Source organism: Episyrphus balteatus, chromosome 1 (genome assembly GCF_945859705.1).
Source record: "Episyrphus balteatus chromosome 1, idEpiBalt1.1, whole genome shotgun sequence".
NCBI classification, from domain to species: domain Eukaryota; kingdom Metazoa; phylum Arthropoda; class Insecta; order Diptera; family Syrphidae; genus Episyrphus; species Episyrphus balteatus.
In genome coordinates this window covers 81,527,027-81,548,938 of record NC_079134.1, presented here as the reverse complement: position 1 = coordinate 81,548,938, position 21,912 = coordinate 81,527,027, and the positions used below count along the sequence as shown (strand labels likewise).

The 21,912-nt window shown below is 32.8% G+C and overlaps 1 long non-coding RNA gene across 1 annotated transcript; it reads right to left on the bottom strand.

Annotated features, from left to right (window-relative positions):
- Positions 1-2,551: 2,551 nt before the first annotated feature.
- LOC129906515 (uncharacterized) lies at positions 2,552-3,645 on the bottom strand. The gene is made up of 2 exons (XR_008770815.1): positions 3,078-3,645; positions 2,552-3,016 (listed from the first exon to the last, which is right to left on the bottom strand). It is a non-coding gene; the product is annotated as an uncharacterized LOC129906515 (long non-coding RNA).
- Positions 3,646-21,912: the final 18,267 nt, after the last annotated feature.

The window sequence follows — 21,912 nt, the reverse complement described above, 5'->3', positions numbered from 1 at the left end:
CCGGTTTGCCGGATGGTTTTCAAAAAATTTTGATTTTTTGGTGGTCGGACGGACATGTTAGTCAATTAAACGACATGTCTGTCCGGCAGACAGTGATAATCCATTGTCTCTAATTTGAGAGCAGAATAGGGTAAAGATATATTAAAAATAAGCTGAAAAGTGGGTTTTGATGAAAATTGTCTGATGAGTGTGAACGAAAAATATAATTCGGCCATCAGGCCAAATGACAACCGGTCTGTCCGGTAAGTTGGTCAATGTGAACCCCCCTATTTAGGAACGATGAAAGTTAACTATTGTTAACAATAGTTAACATCGTCGAATAAAAGAACGCATCACAGTCACTTGCAAAAGTTGTTTTTGCTTCTTTTTTTCATCAATCTTTAAAACTAGCCATCTCGTCTTCGCCCTGCTTGTGCGAAGCAATACAGTTGTGAAAAAAAATATATACCCGCACAGCAAAACGATCCTTTTTGTTTTCATTTGTTCCTATTCAACTTACATCTCGGTCCTTCGCATTTAAGAAATCTATTAAAAATAACTCTCTCTTTCTAACTCATGATAAGAACTTTTTTTTAATGTTGCGAAGGATTTCTGCATTATAATGATTTGGACCTATTGACAATTTGAGGGTTGAAATTCATTTTCACACAATTTTGCTCATACACTCTTGTCATATACCTATATATCTAAAATTATTCTTATTTAAATTATCATTTTGAATCATGTGTTAATATCAGTTTCCTGAATAATTTAACAAAAAAAAAATTATTTCATAGGTATTCTCGCAGACAAATGTATTTTTTTTTTCTTTTCCTTATTCGTATCAACATTTAACTACTATCTCGCTTCCTCCCATTAAATAAATTCATCAATAAAAATCAACCCTCTCTTTTCTACGCAGTCATCGTAAAACTTTAAAATGTTTCTCAACAATTTAATTCTTGGATACATGTTTTGGACCGATGGGTAAAATCTGATGGTAGAAAATTTCAAGCACAGAAGTTTGTTCTACGTGCGACATCTTTACTAGTTATATGATCTTTGCTTGAATTCTTTTTCTGCTTATCTATCTCATCTATTTTAACATATAAGATGATCATATTAACCATATCTTATTTTATTAAAGATACATTCTCAGAATGCACCTATGGATATAATATGCATGCAGAAACATAAGGGAAATTGGATGGTCACATAATGTTGCTGAATAGGTTGAGGGGGTGTGTATGATCACCTCCTCCCTACGCTTATGTATGGATGGTAGATTAGTCATGGCATGAGTAGTTAGTTTATATTTAAGTTATTATTATTAAGTTTTATTTTTATTATGATGATTGTTAGTTATGTGCATGTTAGTTTTTAAGTATGAATTTTAATGATGAATTTTTATGATAAAAATGCCACCAATGCCACGTTACAAGTTTTTATGTTTGATTCAATTGATAAAATGTAATTTTTATAAAGAAATTTGTTAAGAACATCGAATTCTCGAGCTAGCCGAATGTAATTATTTTTTAAATCGATATTGTTTTCGCAAGTGCGTATCCTTTTGTAAGCTTTGTTTTTTTTATTACTTAAGTTACAAAGCCTCTTGTTAAACCATGGAGGTTTTGAGTTTTTAATAATTTTTAGTTTTGGTACATGCATATTAATTGCCGCTTTCAAATTTTCAATGAAGAAATTATAGAATTCAAACAAATTCATAGAATTATAATTTAAGCGCCACGGAATACCCGACAAATAACTCGCAATGTCAGTGTAATTAGCTTTTGCGTAGTTGAATTTAAATTTATAACAATTTGTGCTTTTAAAATAATTATAAAAAGAAAAGTTAACATTAAGAGCCAAATGGTGAATAGAGTTAGGAAAAATAGGATAAATTGATTTATCAACCGATATGTTTAATTCTCTATCGAAAAAAACAAGATCAAGATTACGATTTAAATTATTTTTGCAACAATTAAGTTGAATCAAGTCATAGCTTGCAAATGAACCAATTACTTCACATTCAAAATCTGTGTTTACATTAAATGATAACAATTGCTGTTCTTCTGGATCAATATTAGGTGTGTTTTTTATTACCACCGGTCTTAACTGGACAAAAAAAAAACGCCTCGGGGCTTAACCTGAAATCTTGGCAGCACTGTATATTGAATGTTCCGAAAACAGCAGACACAACAAAAATTTATAATTGTCATATTTTTCGCTTTCGTCATTTTTTTGTATTTTTCATGTATGTTTTACAAAGAGATACAAAAATGTATGCTAGCAAAACTATTTTCATACATTTTGTCCTTCCAAACGTGAGTTTTCACGTTTTTAAACAAATTCTAAACAATTTATGAAAAAATTAGTTTGGTAGCACAGATTTAAAACTCTTCAAAAAGTTAAGCCCAGAGAAATCTCCGGGCTAAACAACTAAGCCCAAGCGGCTAAGGTGTTGTTGTATTTAACATATAAATTGCTTAGCCCAGACTGCGTTTTTTTTGTCCAGTTAAGACCGGTTGTAAACAAAAACACACCTATTATAATCGAATGACGTCTGCGTGTCGTATCCCTTCAAGCAAACAGGTCCGACCTCGGTCCGAATCCGCTCCGCCTGAGGCGGAGCTGAGTCCGACTTCGGATCAGAAACTGGTCCGAAGGCGGCTCAAATTAGTATGGAAATTATAATCACCGCGAAGTCGATTGCATATGTATTGGTGTGGTGAAAATCTCCATTCCGAGAAAACGGAGCCGAAGGCGGACCTGAGCCGGAGCAGCAAAAACCTACCAGAAAGAGGAATAAGAAAGGGATGACATTTCGCATTTGCGACCAAAAAAAGAACAAGATTCATTTTTTTTTCACTGAAACTGTTTTATTTTTTATTTTATTTTGGCAAACGAAATTTTCACAATAAATACAATATAAAATACAATAACTTTTTTTTTATTTTATTTCATTTGATGCTGCTGCTGTTGTTGGTGTTTTTTTTAATTCCCAATCGCATGTTTCACCTTCTAGATTTTTCTTCATCTACAACACAAGAAGAAACAACATTTTAACCCAAACACTTTGAGCGATATATAAAACATACCTTTTTTGTTTTCCATATTGTTTATAATTTAATAAAATTGTTTATAATTAATAAACTAACATTATACAAACAACGACACGAGACACGACGCGACCAAACACTTCAACAAAAAATAACAAAATGACGCTTTGGCTCTTGTTGGCCTTGTCTTTCTTTTCCTTTTCTCATTTTTCACCACGCTTCTCCTTCGACTTTTGTGTTCATACACAAAAAGTTGCAAGTGTGTGAGTGCAACCCCTTTTTTCGCGTTCTGAGGGCGGAGTGTCTTTGTTGAACTCAGTTTTCTTGCTTGAAGGGATTCATGGTTAGAAGTGTTGTTTGTTCTTGTTTCTTTTTTTTGTTTCTTCCGTTTTGTTCTAAGTGTGTGGCTACGTCACACGGCATGTGTATGTGTATGCATTTTATTGGAGAGGCTAATTGTGTAAAGTTTCATATACAATTTTAATTCGTTTATTGGAATTGGATATTTAAATTGAAACGCTTCGTCACAGTCCCCCGAGAACTCTCTCGTTTTGACTTATGTGTAAATGTAAAATTTATTTTTATATTTATAAAATTATAATTTTACTTGACTTAAATATATTAATTCAAATATATATATATATATATATTAAATATATTAATTCAAATATATATATATATATATATATATATATATACTGTGTCAGTAAGTTAAAAGAGCTTAAGTCAATTTTTTATCATTTTTCAATATGAGCAAATGAAGTTTGTGTACCAGATTTTTTTTTACTTTTTTTGTGATTACTTTTAAACTGTAACAACGAAGAAAAAAATAACAAAAATAATAAATACGACAGATCTAACTGATGAGCCCACTGTCGTACCTGGGCGAAACGCTTTATAAATTTGGAGTTGAGGTCACTTGAACTTTAAAATTGAACTTTTAAGGCTTGGCCACACCGGAGGGTACGCGGTAGCGGTACAGGTAGCGGCAACGATATTTGTACTAAAAAAATTCCACACCTGAACGTTGATGTGTCAGTTTGGAATTTTTTCCATACAAGTACCCGTACCGTTACCCGTACCTCTACCGCGTACCCTCCGGTGTGGCCAAGCCTTTAAACTGTTGCCGCTAAACCAACAATTTTTTTTTTCTGGGTACAGGCTTGTTATACCCTTAATTTTCATATGTATAATTTTTCTTGAAAACGTTCGGGACGGCCGTTACATTTGAAAAAATAACTTACTTTGACTTAAGTATACAATTTTGCAGACATTTCAAGGAACAAAACAGCTTATGTTACTTAAGCTGTTTTGCAAAATTGGGTTTGATTCAAAATGCATTTTTTTAAAATAACTTGAGTCGACATAAGAACACAAATGGTTCACTCGACCACAAGTTTAAAATAGCTTATGTTGACCTAAGCGATGAATATATTTGAATTCAAATTGTCATAGTAGCTTATGTCATGACTTAAGCTTATTTAAAAAAGTGTATTATTTTTAAGATTTGGACGATTTTATACATAAGCTGCTTTGCTAATGCAGCTTTTGTCCAAAAAGACTTAAGCTACTATGATTTTTTTTTAATTTAACGGTTTATATTTTGCGTAGAGAAATGAGACCCAGACTAAAACAAAGCTGAGCAAAAGGTGAACATGTTAAGCAAATAAAATCGATTTTCACTTATGTCAACTTAAGCTCTTTTAACTTATTACCACAGTATATATATATATAAATATTGTCTTTAACTATACGTTGTTTAATGGTTGTGGTTTAGTTTCTGATTCGGATGTCGGAAATAATTTCGCTGACGTAGGCTCAATCTTGGAACTGGTGGTGGTGGCGGTAGTATTGCTTTTGTCGGTGGCGGCGGCAACGAACGATTTGGTGTTATGAGCGAGAGCGGAGTTGATATGTCTAGATTTGGATTTAAAAACGGCGGTGGCGGCGGTAGCGTGTTTTGCATGAAGAACGGTGGAACTGGTGGGTCTGGATTCGGAAACGGCGCACTGTGGGCTAGAACGCTTTTATAGCTGGAATTAATTATAGAAATTCTCGAAATAATCTAAAGTTGCAGTTAAAGCCATTAAGATGATGTCGAATGATATAATAATGATAATTTTATGGTAGGTACAACAGACACTAAAGATAAGACCAACAGCAAAAATAAACGAAATATTATGTTAAATAAGGTTTTCGAATTTACAACAGATATTATTGGTATAAAAAACAAAAAAATGAATTTTTTGAAGTTTGAACGCATCAAACTCGAAAATGGTGTCATTGAACGTTTACAAAAGTTGTTTTTACTAAATAGGGAAGGTAAAATGTTATCGCAAATAAAAAAAACCGTTATTTGAAAACATTCAACACGTTTTTTTTCATCGTAAGTGGTTTTTTTGAAAATTTTTCTCACTATACTTTCAGAGTTACAGCGAAAAAAGTTTGCTCTTGTAGGACATAGTTTTATAAAAAACATAATACCATATAGGCTAGCTACTTTTTAAAATTATTTCTAGAGTGTGCCTACGCGTGCCTTTTTTTTAAAGCTTAGGAACATTCGTTTTATATGAAATCGGTGCTAGTAACATACTTTACCTTAAAATTTATAAACAAAAGTTCAATATAATTACAATTTAATAGCAAGTACTATATTAGGATATATCAGTAATTGATAAAATAGCAAAATTTTCACAATCGATCCGTTAAAACAAACTCATTAAACGAATATCTGGATAGAGGAAAAAGTGGACTTTTTTGTTTTTTTTTTTTCGAAAACTTGCTTTTCGGTTGTGTTTTTATGTATCCAATGAATGTTTTGACCTCAATTTTGAATGAACAATCATAGCTAGTCCATTTATCTATCGAATAAGACTAAAATGAGCAATATTTGAAGAAGTTGACTTTTTAATTAATTCCTGCTAAAATAGCGTTCTAGCCCACAGTGCGGCGCACTGTTGTCCAAAATGACTTATCTCGTTGCAAAAATCATAACTTTTGAACGGATTGAGGTAGCGGTACAATTTTTTTTTTAATTTGAAGGAAATTTCCAGGGCTGTTACACCAATGAATTTCAAGAAAATTGTTTTACAGGGTGTTTAGGAATCATCGGCCGAAAACCGATTTTCTTAAAAAAAAAAATATTTAAATTAAAATTGGTATGCCATTTTGTAGAAATCACTAATTCACATCTAAAAAAAGTTCAGATTACACTTTTCCATGATATTACGATTATAGAGAATGCCAAAAAAGTTGGTCCCGGAAGTCCGTCTGTCTGTCTGTCTGTATAAGGATCTACAGCCTAAACGGATGGACCGATTGACTTCAAATTTGGTATGTAGCATTTTTTGGAGACCCTCCAGAGGGGTTTTTGGAATTAATTTTTTTGGGCTAAAAATAACGGTACTTGTCATACACCAATTTCAGTAAAGCTGTAATTGCTCAAAAACGGCTCCAACGATTTTGTTTAAAAAATTCAAATGTAAGTTTGAAAACAAGGTCTATCTTCTAATGAAAAAAATTTTTTTAGAAAATCATTATTAACGGTACCTGCCATAGAACGGTTTTTTTTAAATCCGATATTCTCCGAAACGGCTTATTCGATTTCAACGAAACTTTTTTTGAAGAAGCACTTATATAATTTAAATATAGGCCAAAAATAAAATTTCAAAGAGGTTCTGCTCTGTTAAGCTTGGAAAGTTCTTCTTTGGCTGGTGGCGGCGATGTTGTGCTACGAAAATCTGGTGCGGTTTGCACACAGTATGCACTGTTTGGCGGCCTGATTTCCAGCATAAAAGGTACTTCATAATCAGCGGAGTGTAGCGACATTGGCCTATGCACACACGGCTTTACTATTTCTGAGCGACCTTTTTCTAAACTCGGGTTTTGTCGGTGCGTTAAAACCATATACTGGTGATCGGTTGCACTCGTTAGGTTTTGGGAGTCGGCATCTGGGTGCGTGTTGAAAGTCGCAGTGGGGTGTTGGTGACATTGGCAATCTTTAGATTTGATTCCATCTGTTCCACAAAAAGAGCAAAATAATCGGTACGATCAACTGCTATTCTCTTTTCGGTGTCCCCTCTGCTTAAACTTCCAGCAGTGTGTTGAACGATCGTACAGCATGATCTCAGGATATGATCTGTGTACCGTGTTTCATGCATGTCCTATGTATGTATTGTATACATATGTCGCACTCTTTCCTTCGTAGTGGTTTAAGCTTTTTAGTTAGTAAGTTAGGTCGTGTGTGAATTGCGTTAAATATGTAGTTAACACCGTGTAAAATTTTTGACACTTTTGAGGTGAACAAAAAAATTTCAGCTGTATGGCTTATTGTTTTAATATTTTTCTCTGCCTCTTTTCTGCCATAAAACTCCTTTTTAATAAAAAAAAAAACAACAAAACCATCTGCAAAATAAATTTAACTCAAATTTAACCAGGTCCCAGAGCCCAATAAATGTTTAACAGCTGAAAATTTTTATTCACCTCAATAGTGTCAAAAATGTTACACGGTGTTAACTATTTAACGCAGTTCACAAACGGCCTTAGTTTTGAGAAGTTAGTTATTCTTTGTCATCTGAAATATTAACTTTAATAAATAATCGTGACCATGGCTTCATAACGTCTTGACATTCATTTAACATAACATGGTGTCAGGTGTGTTTTAATAGTTCATTAAAAATAAAAAGTCTATTCAAAGATTAAAAAAAAAGTCTACGTACCAAAAAATAAAAAAAAGCCATACAAAAAAAAAAATTCATGAAAATTGTCAAGATGACGAAATCTAATGAAGATGTGAAGGATTTTGCATCACTAATGACTGGATCTTAAGTCATCAAATCTTCGTGCTTCAAGTCTGGATTCCCAGTCAGATCAGCGAAAAGTGGCTCTACTCCTCCACCATATGGGTCCAGAGTCTCTCGAAACTTCAACTCATTCGATTTGGACATAGGGTCGGACTGGCCATACAACAAGGCTGGCGAATGCCATCCGGGCCCCTGCTGTTGGAATTTTTTTTAATCGATGTAAAAAAAAAAACAGTTTTACGCTTAAGAAACAAAATAAAACTATGACACAAACTTGTTGAATACTTGTTTCACAATAAAAAAAAAAACAACGGACAATTTTATAGAGTGAAATTAAATCAAGGTTATTGAAGATAACTCACTACTTGAGTACTGAAATGGGCGTTAACCCATCTAGGGGCCCAAGGACAATTTCCAAGTTATTTTTACTGTATGACGATTTTTTTTTAAATCAAGCAATGTACGGGCCCATAGGATAAAAAAATAATGAAAATATAATAAATGTATTGATCATTTAAAAGGCCCCTCAACCCATCCAGGGCCCTTAATTTCACAATATCATTTTCAAAACTATTCTTAAATGGTAACAAACAAATTTGCTCTAATTATAAAATGTAACGTTTTTATTGCCCAATGGTACCCTCAAGCTAGCCGGGCCCAAAAACTGGTCGTAACTATTTCAAAACTATGTTAACATGATACGAATTTTTTTTGTTTTCTTAATAAAAAAAATATTGCTAAAGGGGGCCTGAATACAGCCCGGGCCTATGTCTAACTATTTATACTTAAATGTTGACAAGATTTTTTTAAATTATAAAACATATTGCTTTACACGTTAAATTTGCAAAAGATCCTTCTAACTGACTCCGGGTCCTAAGGCAGACATTTAATTTTACAAAATTATGCTTAAATAAAAACGAGAATATTTGTTATTTTGTATCCATTATAAAATTTATTAATGACCAAAGGACCCCCTTCAACCGGTTCCGGGCCCCACATTTTTAATTTTTTTAAATTGTGTTAAAATATTAAACAGAATTTTTATTATTTTGTATCAGTTATAAAATTTTTAAATGAAAAAAGGGCCCCTTCAACTTTAAAATATTAAAGAAAATTTTTGTTATTTTGTATCAATTATAATTTTTTTAATGACCAAAGGGCCCCTTAAACTGATCCCAGGCTCCACAGCTGAATTCTAATTTTTAAAAAATTGATTTAAAATTTTAAAGAGAATTTTTATTATTTTGTATCAGTTATAAAATTTTTAAATGACAAAAGGGCCCCTTCAACTGATCCCGGGCCCCACAGCTGATTTTTAAAAATGAAAGAAAATTTTTATTATTTTGTATCAATTATAAATTTTTTTAGTGACCAAAAAGCCCCTGATCCCGGGCCCCACAGCAAATTTTTAAAAATGAAAGAAAACTTTTATTATTTTGTATCAATTATAAATTTTTTTTAATGACCAAAGGGCCCCTTCAACTCATCCCGGGCCCCACAGCTGATTTTTAAAAATGAAAGAAATTTTTTATTATTTTGTAGCAATTATAAATTTGTTTAGTGACCAAAGGGCCTCTTCAACTGATCCCTGGCCCCACAGCTGATTTTTAAAAATGAAGGAAAACTTTTATTATTTTGTATCAATTATAAATTTTTTAAATGACCAAAGGGCCCCTGGAACTCATCCCGGGCCCCACAGCTGATTTTTAAAATTGAAAGAAAATTTTGTATCAATTATAAATTTTTTTACTGACCAAAGGGCCCCTTCAACTGATCCCGGGCCCCACAGCTGATGTTAAAAATGAATGAAAATTTTTATTATTTTGTATCAACTATAAATTTTTTTAATGACCAAAGGGCCCCTTCAACTGATCCCGGGCCCCACAGCTGATTTTTAAAAATGAAAGCAAATTTTTGTAGGTTTTTATTATTTTGTATCAATTCGCGGGCCTCCAGCTGATTTTTAATTTTTCATTTTTTTTTATTTGAAGTTTCCGTAGATTAAGATCAGCGAAAAGTGGCTCTACTCCTCCACCATATGGGTCCAGAGTCTCTCGAAACTTCAACTCATTCGATTTGGACATAGGGTCGGACTGGCCATACAACAAGGCTGGCGAATGCCATAAGGGCCCCTGCTGTTGGAATTTTTTTTAATCGATGTAAAAAAAAAAACAGTTTTACGCTTAAGAAACAAAATAAAACTATAACACAAACTTGTTGAATACTTGTTTCACAATAAAAAAAAAACAACGGACAATTTTATAGAGTGAAATTTAATCAAGGTTATTGAAGATAACTCACTACTTGAGTACTAAAATGGGCGTTAACCCATCTAGGGGCCCAAGGACAATTTCGAAGTTATTTTTACTGTATGACGATTTTTTTTTAAATCAAGCAATGTACGGGCCCATAGGATAAAAAAATAATGAAAATATAATAAATGTATTGATCATTTAAAAGGCCCCTCATCCCATCCAGGGCCCTTAACTTCACAATATAATTTTCAAAACTATTCTTAAATGGTAACAAACAAATTTGCTCTAATTATAAAATGTAACGTTTTTATTGCTCAATGGTACCCTCAAGCTAGCCGGGCCCAAAAACTGGTCGTAACTATTACAAAACTATGTTAACATGATACGAAATTTTTTTGTTTTCTTAATAAAAAAAATATTGCTAAAGGGGGCCTAAATACAGCCCGGGCCTATATCTAACTATTTATACTTAAATGTTGACAAGATTTTTTTAAATTATAAAACATATTGCTTTACACGTTAAATTTGCAAAAGATCCTTCTAACTGACTCCGGGTCCTAAGGCAGACATTTAATTTTACAAAATTATGCTTAAATAAAAACGAGAATATTTGTTATTTTGTATCCATTATAAAATTTATTAATGACCAAAGGACCCCCTTCAACCGGTTCCGGGCCCCACATTTTTAATTTTTTTAAATTGTGTTAAAATATTAAACAGAATTTTTATTATTTTGTATCAGTTATAAAATTTTTAAATGAAAAAAGGGTCCCTTCAACTTTAAAATATTAAAGAAAATTTTTGTTATTTTGTATCAATTATAATTTTTTTAATGACCAAAGGGCTCCTTAAACTGATCCCAGGCTCCACAGCTGATTTCTAATTTTTAAAAAATTGATTTAAAATTTTAAAGAGAATTTGTATTATTTTGTATCAGTTATAAAATTTTTAAATGACAAAAGGGCCCCTTTAACTGATCCCGGGCCCCACAGCTGATTTTTAAAAATGAAAGAAAATTTTTATTATTTTGTATCAATTATAAATTTTTTTAGTGACCAAAAAGCCCCTGATCCCGGGCCCCACAGCAGATTTTTAAAAATGAAAGAAAACTTTTAGTATTTTGTATCAATTATAAATTTTTTTTAATGACCAAAGGGCCCCTTCAACTCATCCCGGGCCCCACAGCTGATTTTTAAAAATGAAAGAAAATATTTATTATTTTGTAGCAATTATAAATTTGTTTAGTGACCAAAGGGCCTCTTCAACTGATCCCTGGCCCCACAGCTGATTTTTAAAAATGAAGGGAAACTTTTATTATTTTGTATCAATTATAAATTTTTTAAATGACCACCCAACTAACATTTCAGCTTCGGTTAAGGTATTACAAAAGCTACATTTCAGCTTCTTTAAAACTTTAGTAAGGTTGTTGGGCATTGAAAAAGGAGAACGTTATACAAGTTTGACATACTATAAGGATTTTAAACGAAGCTTTACCGAAGCTCTACCGAAGCTTTGAGATTTGACAGATAGCTCTGGAAGAGCTTGTATAGCTCTTTAATACATGTCTTATCGAAATTTAAAAAAAAAAACTACAAAAACAAAAAAGAATTCTTTTTTAACTGGTTTTAAATCATGCATTTTATCTTTTGATCTGATATTATATATAACATTCCATTAGTTTTTAGTATATCTATTAATAATAATTTTAAAAGTATATAATTTTTTTACCACACCCAGGAATCGAACTTCGTATCTGCTTGGTGGTAGTCCATCACTCTACCCACTCGGCCATCCTAGTATATTCATTAATAAAATCAAAAATTTAATCAGTTCAAATAGCAAAAAAATGTCCGAGCTAAATTATTCCATGTCAAAACCATAAAGTGTCCAAACTAGATTATTTAATATCAAAACCAAAAATCAAATACAAAACTTGGTAATTTCTGTAAGGCTTTTATAAATTCATTAAACAGGCTTATAAGAAAAACAAGCTTTCTTCGTTTAAGTTTCTTTAAGAGTATTTAAACAACTTATTAGAAGTTGTTAAACAAGTCCGAACTTCTATAAGCAGTCAAATTCTGAAGCAAGCTCAATACAAGCTGTATACAAAGTAGATCCTGCGAGATTTCAATTTACAGAAGCTGTTGTGCTAGTTGGGCAAAGGGCCCCTGGAACTCATCCCGGGCCCCACAGCTGATTTTTAAAATTGAAAGAAAATTTTGTATCAATTATAAATTTTTTTACTGACCAAAGGGCCATTTCAACTAATCCCGGGCCCCACAGCTGATGTTAAAAATGAATGAAAATTTTTATTATTTTGTATCAATTATAAATTTTTTTAATGACCAAAGGGACCCTTCAACTGATCCCGGGCCCCACAGCTGATTTTTAAAAATGAAAGCAAATTTTTGTAGGTTTTTATTATTTTGTATCAATTCGCGGGCCTCCAGCTGATTTTTAATTTTTCATTTTTTTTTTATTTGAAGTTTCCGTAGATTAAACATATGGAAGTTACCGATCTTGGTAATTGTTTGTCTTTGGTTGTATGTTGTATTTGAACTTTCTTCTGAACTAAAAAACAAAAACCCCTTATAAAACACTAAATTGTGGATTCATATAAAAATATTGACTCCAATTGAAGAACTATTATATAATCAGTTCATCCTTTTTTTTTTTGATAAAAGTGAGATAGAAAATTGGATGAGTACCACCTCAGTACATTATATTTTGTGTTATTTGTCTGTGGCAGTTACTCTGTCTCACTTTTTTTATGTTTGTAAAAGTACCACGACAAAAAATTCAATCTGAGTAAAGAAATTTGGTACACATAGTCAGCTATTACATGAAGCCTCAAGAGGCGCGCCTCTTTTCAAACGTAATGAGTGCAAAAGAGAAAAAAGATGAAACAAAAAATTATCCGACCAGAGAGTCGTGGGTCGGAATTCTGAGACTCTTTTTTGACGTTTCTTTTTCCACTTTTCCTTTTTTCAACATTCTCTTTCATTTCTTTTTGCTTCTTGGTGCAATAAAACAACAACAAATTTTAAATCAAAAGAGAAATGTCAAATATGAGTCCTTGACTCAAGAGGCATCGTGTAATAGTACGCGCCTCACAGAATGCTTATATCAAAAGAAAATTAGACAAAAGAGTCAAGCCTCTTGAGGCTTCATGCAATAGCTGACATAGTCTGCTTCTACACGAAGACGTAGACACACATAAGAGGAAAGGAGAAATCGATCTTTCTCTCTCCCTTGTGCATCTTGTGCGTCTACGTCTTCGTGTAGAAACCCTTCAAGCAAACGAGTCCGACCCCGGTCCGAATCGGATCCGACGTGAGTCCGACCTCGACTACGAAACGGGTCCCACGGCGGCTCAAATTAGTATGGAAATTATAATCACCGCTGAGCCGATTGCGTTTTGAGGTCGGAGTGTATTTTCTGAGCTCGGTTTTCTTGCTTGAAGGGAGTTGTCTATGAAATCCACTACCCAGTTTATTCCCTTCAAGCAAGAAAACCGAGCTCAGAAAAAACACTCCGACCTCCGACGAATATTAATTTTATGATTTTAAAATGATAATAATATGACTTTATACCTAAATCAATTTTGAAATATATCAAAAAGTATAATAATTCCTATGTAATTTGCCTTAAGACGAGTACGTGAACGCACCCAATGAATAACACCTTCAAGTAAGTCCTTAAGAGGATAGAATACAGTGCGGTTCACATGGTTAGACGCACCAATTTTCTTTTACTTAAATTTCATTTTTTTGTAAGTGCGTACAGGAATAACCAACAAAATTGTATTCATTAGAATGGTTACTTAGTTCTTAATAGAAAACAAAAAGAAATAGTGGGTGAGTGGGAGTTAGCGGTACTTTTTACTCCTTCTTGTCTCTGATGTAAGAAAAAAGGGCACTTTTTTTGGTTCACATGATTAGACGCACACCTTATATTACTTAGTTTGGCGGGATCTATTGCGCTGATTTGATTAAATTTGGAAGATTTTTTAGTGAGTTTCATTCAAAATCTGTAAAAAAAAGTTCTGAGCGCAAAAGAAAAAGGGTAAAATGACACGTTGGACTCCAAAGGTGTTTCCATAAGCACTATTGCCAAAAAAATAGGACGAAGTAACCATTTCGAGAGCATTTATTTTTTTAGGCAGTGCCTCCTATGGTAAAAACATCAAGGGAGGCACCAAAGAAGCTTTAGCACCTCAGGAAAAAAGAAAATTTATAAAAAAAGCTTCGAATTCAGCCCTATCCACGAGCAAAATTAAAGAAATAGCTGGGATAACGGAAAGAACATCAACTTTTCGGCAAATTATTTTGAGTGCCAAACATCCTTCTTTAAAATAAAATTTAAAAATAGTCTCTAAAAAACGCTGTTTGAAAAGAATTTGGCAATGGTGCTATGGAAACACCTTTGGAATCCAACGTGTCATTTTACCCTTTTCCTTTTGCGCTCAGAACTTTTTTTTACAGATTTTGAATGAAACTCACTAAAAAAATACTCCTTGATGCTTAATCTTCCAAATTTAATCAAATCAGCGCAATAGATCCCTCCAAACTAAGTAATTTAAGGTGTGCGTCTAATCATGTGAACCAAAAAAAGTGCCCTTTTTTCTTACATCAGAGACAAGAAGGAGTAAAAAGTACCGCTAACTCCCACTCACCCACTATTTCTTTTTGTTTTCTATTATGAACTAAGTTACCATTCTAATGAATACAATTTTGTTGGTTATTCCTGTACACACTTACAAAAAAATGAAATTTAAGTAAAAGAAAATTGGTGCGTCTAACCATGTGAACCGCACTGTATTTGGAGTGCTTGTGCTGTTAGTTCCGTGAAGCTTTTATAGAGGGCTCTAGTTTCTTTAAGTCGATGAGTGCATGAGTCCATTTTATTTTCATTTGATGGCTGTCATCAACAAGCGTGTTTATTTACAGCTGCGGAACCGGACTCTCACTGAAAAACGAAGGTAGCTACCCCTATCCATGCATATGGCGTTACAATGTATTAGGTATAGGACCAAACACTCCATATATTATATCCTCTAAGGTTAGTCCGCTTTAATCTGTAAGGCGCTATTCACATTCGATTTATGATACACGTGACATCTTCAAAATCGCGAATGTATGGCCTTCATGGTATAAGAAAAGAAGGTAGATCACACGAAGAAAGTCTGTATCGAGAACTGTCAGATGAAAGAAAAAAAGATGGCTTCCTATGTTTGCAACAACTTTGAATGAAATTTCCGAAGTTTCTATAAAATTAATCGGAATTTACACTTTAACTGTTGCAAAACATACTTTTTGCGAAAAACATGTGTCAAACACAACTTTCAATGAACTTTCGGAATTTTCTATAAAATTAATCGGAGTTCACATTGTAACTGTTGCAAAACATACTTTCCCTTCAAGCAAGAAAACTGAGTTCAACAAAGAAACTCCGACCTCAGACCTCGAAAATCGGGCTTGCACTCACACACTTGCAACTTTTTGTGTATGAACACAAAAGTCGAACGGGAATCGTGGTGAAAAAGTGCTAAAAGGAAAATTGACGAAGGAAAGACAAAGGGAACAGAAAAACAAAGCGTCAACTTCATTTTATTTTTTTTCTTGCAGTGTTTGTGGCGTGTCGTATCTCGCCTTGTTTAATATTAAATTAAATAAATTTTAAATAATATGGGATCATTTAAAGGCAAAAAAAGAATTTATCGATAAAATATGGGTGAGTGTGCTCGCGCAGTGATTTTTTAAATAATAAACTAATCATTATGTGTTTTTCTTAGGAAATCTTCTTCGGCAGCCTGACGCCACCAGCACCCACATACATTCAACAACCACAATTTGTCGAATTACATCGAGTTCTCCTGCCGCTGACCTTCACCAGAAAATAGTTATAAAAATTGTGTTTGTGAAAATAAAATAATGAAAAGAAAAAAAAAATAAAACAGTTTCAGTGAAAAAAAAAAAAAATAAATCTTGTTCTTTTTTTGGTCGCAAATGCGAAACGTCATCCCTTTTTTATTCCTCTTTCTGGTAGGTTTTCGCTGCTCCGACTCAGGTCCGCCTTCGGCTCCGTTTTCTCGGAATGGAGATTTTCACCACACTAATACATATGCAATCGACTTCGCGGTGATTATAATTTCCATACTAATTTGAGCCGCCTTCGGACCAGTTTCTGATCCGAAGTCGGACTCAGCTCCTCCTCAGGCGGAGCGGATTCGGACCGAGGTCAGACCTGTTTGCTTGAAGGGTTTGGCGAAAAACATCTATCAAGCGCATTTTAAGGCCTGGCCACACCGGAGGGTATGCGGTATAGCGGTAACGATATTTGTACTAAAAAAATTCCACACCTGAACGTTGATGTGTCAGTTTGGAATTTTTTTCATACAAGTACCCTCACCGCTACCCGTACCGCTACCGCATACCCTTCAGTGTGGCCAAGCCTTTAAAAGGAATTTCGGAATTTTCTATAAACTTAAGTGGAATTTACACTGTAACTGTTGCAAAACATACTTTTTGCGAAAAATATGTGTCAAACACAACTTTCAATAAAATTTCGGAATTTTCCATAAACTTAAGCGGAATTTACACTGTAACTGTCGCAAAACATACTTTTTGCGAAAAACATGTGTCAAACACAACTTTGAATGAAATTTCGGAATTTTCTATAAAATTAATCGGAGCTCACACTGTAACTGTTGCAAAACATACTTTTAGCGAAAAACATGTTGCAAAACATACACAACTTTGAATGAAATTTCGGAATTTTCTATAAACTTAAGCGGAGTTTACACTGTAACTGTAGCAAAACACACTTTTTGCGAAAATCATGTGTCAAACACAACTTTGAAAGAAATTTCGGATTTTTTATATAAAATTAATCGGAGTTTACACTGTAATGGAATTAACCTAGAGAAGTTGTATCTGAACGGGTACCAACAATTTTTCTTTTTTGTAAATTTTCTGTCAAGAACAATTTTTAATGTATTTTCCTTGATCTTTTATATTCGTGTAGTATTTAAAGAGATATGGAAAAAGAAAATATTTTTCGATAGGTGCATTTGTACTTTTTGATAAACTAATTTGCGTTTCACCGAGTTTCAAATTAACTGTTATTATTAGGCCCATTTTTTCGATAAAGCAGATTGTTAAATATATTAGCTGTGTTTTATTTTCCTTGTGATCTGGATCAGATCATTGTTTTTATTAGCTTTACAACAAAAGCAGGATTTTGTTTTGTTATTGTTTCTCAAATAAATCAATGATCTGATCCGGATCACGAGGAAAATAAAACAAAGCTATTATTAGATGGTAGATAATTTTGCGTTTGAGCAATAAACATTTCACTGGCTAACAGAATAACGTTATAGACGTCCATCCCAATAACAGCTAATACAGACTATTATTATTTTTATTATTAGAAGCAATAATATATAACTGCCTCGCAGAGATTTTGTTCTCGTTTATTAATGATTTCGTTTAATGTTCGGTATAAAACATATTATATTAACGGAACATATTTTGATTATTTAATTCACTTCAAATCAATTTTAGAAATGCTTAAAATATTAATACTTATACTATGTTTCACCCTACGCTAAATCCGAGATTTAGCTAAGTAGATTTCGAATAAATCTCGAGATTTATTTTAAATCTACTTCGCTAAATCTCAGATTTGGGTTCAGCTACCCTAAATCTAAGATTTTCACCTACTTTCAATCCGAGATTTAGAATAAAACTCGAGATTTATGCTAAATCTACTTGGCTAAATCTCGGATTTAGGGTAGGTGGAAATGTAATGTAGTATTAGATACTTTGCTCTATGAGCATTAAGTTGTTGTTGCCACTTATAAACCCATCCACAGTGGGTACCGTACCGCCATAGGTAAAAATTAAAAAAAGTAAATGTCAGTTTTTTAAAATCCAATGATTAAACAACGTTATACAATCTCCCATAGAACGAAAACCAAAAAAAGTTTGAAGGTTACCCTTTTTTTCATTTCTTAATAGCCATTCAAAGTCGGTACATAAAAAAGGTACAGTTTTTTTTATCGCTGCAGTTATAAGGTGTGAACTTGCGATAGTGATAGCGGCTGTTTTTTTTTTTTACACTATCAGTTCATAGCCGAAGAGCGCTTATAGCAAGCACCGTCTTGCGACCATTTGCCAACACAAAACTGTGTTATCCGGCTCATCACTTAGTGCAGTGTTAGTAGTTAGTAAGCAAATAATAACTACAAAAAACGTACACTAAGAAAAAAATATTAGATAAAACAAACATTAAAGTAATACAAACAAAATAATTACTTGAGCAACAAAAAAGACATAAAAATAAACACAAACATTTATGAGCGTGGTACACTGGTTTTTAAGACAGTTTTTAATCTATTTTTATTAAAGTTTAAATCAAAAAAATTAAAAATTGTGAACAGTATTAAATTGTTATGGATATTAAACGAGAAGGTTAATACTTTCTAAAAACATAAATTATATTGTTAAATAACATTAAGGCTAATTGTAATGGGGCTCGTTAGCGAAGCAATTTTAATCATTTTTATTTAGCTCAATTTTCATTAGAGATTTAGTTGGTTTGCCTTCGAGTGCCCTCTACAATTTAGGTTCTCAAATGAAGAATACCGTCCTACCTTTCGAAATAATAGCGCCGTTTTTTCCCTTTTTTCCCCTTTTCGAGTAATACGAGTTTAAATGACGATACACGGAGAAAAAAAAATTACAACGTAAAACTAAAAAAAAAATCATTTCCATCAACGTACTCGAACTCATGTACGTCATGTCAGAGGCCGACATCCTGTCTATCATACTATCACTCAGTTATCAAAACCTGTGTCCTAGAATGTAAAACAGTACAAAAATAAATGGTGCATGCGATTGACCTACAAAATTCAAGAACACCTTACATTGCCAACAAAATTTTTTTTGACGTGATAACGTCTTATAAATCGATGAACAAAAAAGTGACGCCATTTTCTAACGTTACACTCTCGCTTTTTCGCAGTGCGGCAAAAAATTTCAATTCAAAATTAAAAATAAACTATAAGAGATACAAAAATCTTCTATAGCTTATTTGAAAGATAATAACTTAAAGTTTAATCCAAATGAAGGATTTTTAAAAATTCCGTCAATTAATAGGGTAAACAGGGGTAAAACGGAAAGATGAAATTTGGTCTAAAATCTAAACGCAAAGCCGTAGACAATTGATTTTTTGCTATAGGTAGATGAGACTAATTTAAGAATAACTGCATTTAAGAAAAAAATCAAAAAAATTTTTAAACTTAGCTATAACGTTTTGTTTGAATTTTGTACAAGTGTTGGGGCTATGACAAAATGATGATTTTGGGTAAAGGAAATTTTTTTTTGACAATTCTAAAGATGCCAGGTGAAAGATGAGGGGAAAAAAATTAGGGGTCTGATACGGATTTTTTTCCAACAGTCTGCGTTTCGAAATATGAATTTTTGAAAAACACCTTGTTTTTTAGGTTTATTTTTGGGTAATTTTTAGCTTTTTTTGGAGAGTTCAAAAAATCTCAAACTTATAGGACATGTAGTTTTTGGCCGTATGCATTCATGTGCAAAAACTTGGAATCGTTTAGTGAGTTTTGATTGAATAACGGAAGAAACAAGTTAGTAAAAAACACGTTTTTTGACAGTTTTTAACCGATTTTCATCGTTTTTTATTTTTATCTTTTTTTCTTTAATAGATACAGGAATAAAATATATGAGTAATGATAGACCATGACTACGACTATATGTGTGCGAAGTTTCAATCATTTTCGTAAACACAATTTTAAGATAACGGTAAAATAAAATTTTAGAATTCAGCAGGTTATAACTTTTGACAAAGCATCCTTTTATGAGCATCCTGATACAATTATTACCTTTCATTTGGTATATCACACATAACGGTAGACTAACTACAAGCTACACAATGTTAAATCGAGAAACTTGCGAAAAACCTCAAAACACCAGTGGAGATCTGTTGATCATGAACAGCCACCAGTGTGGGAAGTACCGTAATCTCAGTCTGGAACTTCGACATGGTTGACTTTAAAAAATTCTAACTTCTCTTTTAGGCGTCTTTGAAATGAGATTGATACGTGTCGTTTGAAAGGTGAAATAATAAGCTTTCACATGGTAAATTTGTTTATAGATTGTCAAACAAAAAAATTGATTCCATAGCCTGAGAACATAAAATAAATGTTTTTTTTTGCTATTTTTAATGAAATTTGATCGAGTTCAAAAATTTCTAGCTCTTTTTGTAGATGTCTCATAGACCTGATTTATATACATATGTTGAGCTAAGACAATAAGCTTTCAGATGGTATAAAATTTTTTATAGGTTGTTAGGGAAAAAAGTAGAATTAAGATAAAAGATAAAAATTCATGTTATTTTTGTTATGACTTGAGTACAAACTGCAAAGGGATCTTCCCAGACAGTACTATGAAATATTAAAATCGTACATATCAGACCGAATGTTTAGAGTAAGGTACGATCAAGAATATTCGGAATTGAAGAAAATAGAAGCCGGTGTACCACAAGGAAGTGTCCTAGGTCCTACCCTGTATTTACTATACACAAGGGATATCCCAGTTGGTAATCACACCATAATGGCTACTTTTGCAGATGATACCGCAATTTTGGTACCCGACAAATGTGTCTCTAAGGCAGCAGTAAAACTACAAAATGCCGTCGACACAGTCAGAGATTGGACCGAAAAATGGCGTATCAAACTCAATGAAACAAAATCTTCACATATAAACTTTACAAATAAAAAGATAAAGAATATTCCAATATTCATTAATAACACTGTGCTTGAAAATGCAACTTTTTTTTACCGACAGATGGCGCTCCTATCTACTAAAGATAATTCGAGTATGCTGAACACGATGGCGTCCTTAGTTTTTCAAAGTTGCCTCAGTTAAGAAAGATTTTGGCCTTTGAAATTGTCTGTTTTAAGCCCAAAATCATCGAAAAGCCCCATAACACTGGTCAACAAAATTTAACTTTTTTTTTGCCACAAGAACCAAAATATACTTTTCTAGTATTTTTTGGGGTGCTGAATTCGAATCTGAAGTCAGAAAAAATTGATTGGCCTCTGTTTTTGAAATATTACCGTTATAAAATGCTAAAAAACGTCATTTTGGCTGTTTTCGAGGTTCTGTTTTTATGTGGGGTAATTCATTACAAACAAATTTGTAAAGGTGATTATAAGAACAGATATTCTTCTTTCAAAAACTGTTTAAATTTTTCCGATATCTCTTTTATTGCTCGAGATATCTTAAGTTTCAGTTAATAAGCCAAAGAGAAACTAAATTTAATCTAAAGTTTAAGTCACTGGTCACTGGTCACAGAATTTTTTCCACAAGAACCAAAATATACTTTTCTGAAGATTTTTGAATAGCTGAACTCGAATCTGCAATCAGAAAAATTCTATTAGCCTTTGTTCTTGAAATATAACCGTTATAAAAAACCTCTTTTTTGCATTTTATAACGGTAATATTTCAAAAACAGAGGCCAATCAAATTCCCAATCAGATTCGGATTCAGCACCCCAAAAAATACTAGAAAAGTATATTTTGGTTCTTGTGGCAAAAAAAAGTTAAATTTTGTTGACCAGTGTTATGGGGCTTTTCGATGATTTTGGGCTTAAAACAGACAATTTCAAAGGCCAAAATCTTTCTTAACTGAGCCAACTTTGAAAAACTAAGGACGCCATCGTGTTCAGCATACTCGAATTATCTTTAGCAGATAGGAGCGCCATTTGTCGGTTTTTTGAACTAGCACAGTG